This window comes from Asparagus officinalis, chromosome 4, assembly GCF_001876935.1.
Source record: "Asparagus officinalis chromosome 4, Aspof.V1, whole genome shotgun sequence".
Classification (NCBI taxonomy): Eukaryota; Viridiplantae; Streptophyta; class Magnoliopsida; order Asparagales; family Asparagaceae; genus Asparagus; species Asparagus officinalis.
In genome coordinates this window covers 18,205,222-18,210,637 of record NC_033797.1, presented here as the reverse complement: position 1 = coordinate 18,210,637, position 5,416 = coordinate 18,205,222, and positions in this window count along the sequence as shown.

The window sequence follows — 5,416 nt, the reverse complement described above, 5'->3', positions numbered from 1 at the left end:
TAACAATTATGGATTTGGATCCTCATGCCTGCTTTACTCTCAACAAGACAAATCACAACCGCGTATTAATAAATCAACTTTTAAAATTAAAAGTAGTGTTTTCTTCACTATTTTTTTACGGTGGAGAGGATCCAAATCCAATAATTTCCTCCTTTATTTGGAGTTTGCTCAATTGCTGGTCACAACTTGACTTTGATGCCACTTCTTTAAAGTCACCAAATGGAAATTATATGTTTGCAAATTATCCAAAATTCTAAATTAATTGTTAAATATGGAATTTATTAATATTGTTTAAATTTTCAATATAAGATTATCCTAAAAAAATTAATAGTTGTTAAAAGCATTTGAAAAAGGCTAGTTGGTAGTGGCAATACGAAAGAAAAAAAATGTAGTCTTATTTAAAAAATAAAAGGAAAAATTTCCATACTAAGAAACTCGATCTATTCACCACCCTTCTTTCCAAATAGTTTTTGCAAATCATTTGATTGTATTTCACCTTTTTATGGGGCCAATGTCAGTCCAAAGCTATTGCAACACGCTTGAATGTTACCGTTGATGAACCCTTAGATATCTCATAATGCAATGAAATTCTACATCCTGAGCCAAAACAACTAGAATGCTGAAACTGAGTACTCCCTGGTTTTGTTTCTTTCTTCTTACCCACTTCCTCAAGTAGTGAAAACTCTCTGATCAGCAAATTAGATTCTTTGTTTTGTACAGGTCATTATTGAAAATTATTATCTCTTGTATCCTTATAATGATTCATATCATATGCTAGTGTTCTAAAATGGTTGTTGTTGTGAAAACATGGGCATGTGTTCGACAAATAATGTCTATATATGTTTGTTTAGTTAACGGTGATAGTGTAGTTTTCCATTTTAAAGGAGTCATAAATAAGGGGTTGGGTTAGGGTTAAAATCTACGGTTGGATTGGACCCATCTTGCAGATCCCTAGAAGAGTTAAAGGTGGATGTTAATAAAGGAGACTGTGTTAGCGTTGTTAAACGGAACCCTAGATCGCCTCAGACCAAAAAATCTGCTCCTCTTAGTCATCTTTCTGCTGATTTTATTCGACGAAATAGTTTGTGTTTTCGTTGTGGAGGATCGAAACATATGGCAAAAGATTGTAGAGATCCGATTGTATGTTTCAGATGTCAAGGAGTTGGTCATGAAGCTAAGAATTGTTCTCGATCTGAAGGTGGAGGTCGTCGTAATGGAGGTAGAGGTTCTGGGTTTGGAGGTCGTGGTCATTTGGGTGGTAGATCTGAAGGTAATTTTGGAAATCGTGGTGGTGGAGGACGTTTTGGTCAAAACCCTAATATGGGTGGGGGTGCTGGTAGGTTGAATCCTTGGCAATGGCGTAGGGAGAAAAGACCTCTTTCATCAGTTAATGAAGAACAGGAACATGTGTTTCAATGTCAAGATCATGGACCTAGAGATTTTGGGGATTTGGAGGCTGAACTGAAAATTTCAGGTGATCGCCCCCGATTTTCTTCTGCTGTTCTTCGTTTTGAAGGAGAGGTGAATTCTGGGTTCCAAAAATTTAGAAATTTTGCTATAATTTCTTTTGTGGAAGGGGGTAATGTATCGTTAGAAAGATTGGAACTAGATTTGAGAGCTTATTTTCCTTTAAATAAGCATTGGGATGTGAGGCTTTTTACTAATGGAGAAGTTTTAGTTAAAATTCAACCGTGGAGGCAAATGGAGGATCTAATAAAAATGGGAGTTATATCTCTAAGATCTTGTAAAATCAAGTTTAGAAGATGGAATGCTTGGGAAGGGAATGTGGTGGAAAAGAGAATTGCTCAGGTATGGATTAAATTGAAACATGTTCCTCCTCATTTATGGAATAGGGAATCCTTTGAGTTGATGGTGAAACCTTTTGCTGATTTAGTTGATCTTGATCCACTGACAAATGCTGCTTCAGAATTTGTGGATGCTGTTGTGTTGGTCAAATGTCTAGAATATATTGATATTCCTAAAGTTTTGAAGATTTTTGTGGGGAAAAATCAGTATAATGTTGATGTTTCTATTATGTCGATTATGGGTGAAAGTGTTGAAGCTGATAAGAAAAAACAGAAAGTGGATCATATAGTTGATAATAATCAGAGTTCTTATCAGGATAAATGGTTTAAAGGGAGAAAGGATAGTGGATCTGGTTCTTCTGATAATAATTCATGGACTGTTAGACAAGATCTACGGAATAATCCATGGGATTCTCCAGCTGCCAGGTTGTGGAATGAAGCCAAATCTTTTTATCAAAACAAAAAGCCAGTGTGGGGTAGTTGGGAAAATAAATCTTCAAAAGATAGTGAAGTTGAGCAAGTTCCAGATCAAGTGAAGAAACCTGATAATGAATTTCTGATGGATCAAGCTATGAAAGAAGATAATATTAAGAATGCTGAGTTGGAAGTGAATACCTCTTTGTCTCCTATCATATCTGAAGACAATGTAGCTCAGGAGGTAAAAGAAGATGTTGCAGTAGAAGAGTCTAACAATAAAGCTCTTTTGGTTAGTGAAAATTTTGATGGGGGAAATTGGTTATCAGTATTTTACAACAATGAGGAGGGAATAGAAAGAGAAGAAGATTTTCCAATTATTCAACCTTTGAATTCCTTACCTCCTGCAGAGCATAGTCTTAGCTCTAAAGTTGCTTATGTTAGAAGATGCTCCAGGTTTGTAGATTATGAACCTATGACTGCTTTGGACAGAGCTACATCAAGAGCTGCGTTGAAAGACTCTGACAAAAGTTCTCATGGAGCTTCTTCAGGTGAAAGTTCTTCTTCCTTGGGTTCTTCTTTTGTTCCTATTCTTTTTGATGTCTGTTCTGATAAGCAGTTAAAAAAATTTGCTGCAAATTGTGCCATTAATCTTGAACCTCAAGGGGATTTTGATCCTTTAAAAAAAGTGAGGCAAATGGAGCAAGAGAGGGCTACTTTTGAGTAGTCTTTGGCTATTTGTGATTGAGGAGTTTGTTTATATTACATATGTTGATTACATGGAATGTAAGAGGACTTGGTTTGAGTACCAAAAGATTTGGTGTTAAAGACTTTTGCCAGTTAAACAAATTTGATATAATTTGTTTACAGGAAACAAAATTGAGTTGTGTTGATGATAAAATTTTAAATAGCCTGGGAGGCAATGTTTTTGAGTGGGTTTGTTTACCCTCTATTGGTGCTTCTGGTGGGATTTTAATTGGTTGGAACAGCAATAAATGGAAGATGTTGCAGGAACAATCTGGAATTTTTGTTTTGACTGTGGTCCTTCAAAATAAGAGAAATGGTTTTGTTTGGAACATTTCTTCTGTTTATGGTCCAAATAGTAACAGTGAGAGAGCTCTTTTTTGGCAGGAGCTCAGGAATATCAAAAATATCTTCTCAGGACCTTGGGTTGTGGTGGGTGATTTTAATGTTACTACTAATGCTGCTGAAAGAAAAGGTAAAACTATTAATAGGAAAGAAATGGAGGAATTTAATGAGATTATTAATGAATTAGAGCTGATTGATAGTCCTTTACATGGGAGACAGTTTACTTGGACTAATAAAAGAAGGTTGCCTTCTATGGCTAGGTTGGACAGAGTTTTTTTCAACTCTGAATGGGAAGATGCCTTTCCTTTTTCCAGACAACAAGGTCTGTGCAGTCAATTATCTGATCATGCTCCAATTAGTTTTGATTGTGGAGATAATCAAAATTTTGTTAAAAGGTTCAGATTTGAAAAAATTTGGTTAGAATCTGAGGAGTTTATGAAGGGAGTTCCTTTATGGTGGAAATGTGCACCAAAAAGTTTATCTGCTGCTAAGAATATTGTTGGTAAGCTGAGATTCATGAGAAAATGCATCAAACAGTGGATTCATTCCAGTTTTTATAGTGTTAAACAAAAGAAGAAAGACTTGTTGGACAGTCTTTTAGAATTGGAAGTCTTAGAGGAAAATAGAGATTTGGAGGATGATGAATTGATTAAAAAAATGATCTTTCCATGCAATTGAATGAGATTTTGAAACAAGAGGAACAAATATGGAAACAAAGATCCAAAGCACATTGGTTAAAAGAAGGGGATAATAATACTGCTTATTTCCATAAAATTGCTAATGGTAGAAAAAGGAATAATTTGATTGTGTCAATTGATGTAGATAATGTGGTGGTGAGTTCTGAAGAAGGAATAGCTCAAGTTTTTTCAAATCATTATGAAAAGATTTTTGGACAGAGAGAGCCTTATAGATGTCAGCTAGAGTGGAATAAACTTTTCCCTATGGTGGATTGGAGCCCTAATGATATTGAAACTCCTTTTACTGAAGAGGAAGTCTATAAAGCAGTATTTGATATGAATGGAGATAAATCCCCTGGCCCAGATGGATTTCCTGCTGTATTCTTTCAAGTTTTTTGGGATACGGTGAAAACAGACATTATGAAGTTGTTTGAGGAGTTTTATGAGAGTAAGTTGGAAATTAATAGACTCGATTATGCCCATATTGTGCTTATTCCAAAAAAGAATGGGGCTGTCACAGTTAATGACTATAGACCTATCAGTCTTCTAAATGTTATTTTCAAAGTGATTACCAAAGTTTTGACAAATAAATTAAATGCTAAATTGGAATGGCTTATTGATCCTGTCTAATCTGGTTTTATCAAAAACAGATTTTTACTGGAAGGAGTGGCTGCAGCCCAGGAAATTATTTCTGATTAACCATGAAAGGGAATAAGAAAAAGGATAACCAGAAATTAGCATCGAAGATAGAACTAAATTATTTAAACCAGTCTACCCCCCTCTAGACAAAGTTTTGCCTTTCCACAAAGCCAGCCTTCTCTCAATTTTTTCAATCAAAGGAGACCAATCATCTTTTGTTAATTTTCCAGGCCTCAAAGAATCCCCAAATAAGTAATGGGGAAACCCACTTTTACAATTCAACATAGTAGCCAAGCTTTGTTGTAAAGAATTCATTATTCTCAAGAGCTATAGAAAACTCTTGTTAAAACTGATTTTTAAACACTGAGCAAGTCAAACAGTATTAAAATCAGCTTTAAAACTTGTCAGATGTTCCTTTTATTTTTACAAAATATCAGTGTATCATCTGCATACTGTAAGCAGCAAATTTGTGAGTTCATATTAGAAGGACTAAACCTTCAATAAGTTGAATTCAATTGCAATTCAACATTTCTGGTAAAAGAATCAGCTGTCAGACAAAGAAGAGTGACAGAGGTCTCCTTGACGAACACCTTTCTTTTGGACATAATCCACCTTCCAGGCTTACCATAACATTAATGGCAGAATGCTCCATTTAGACACAAATGATCCATTTTATCCATTTATCACCAAACTTTTTTGCCTTCACCTCTATAATAAAATCCCAATCCAACATATCATATGCTTTCATGAATCTAATTTTAATAAAAATTCCTCCTTTTTTTTATCGAAAAC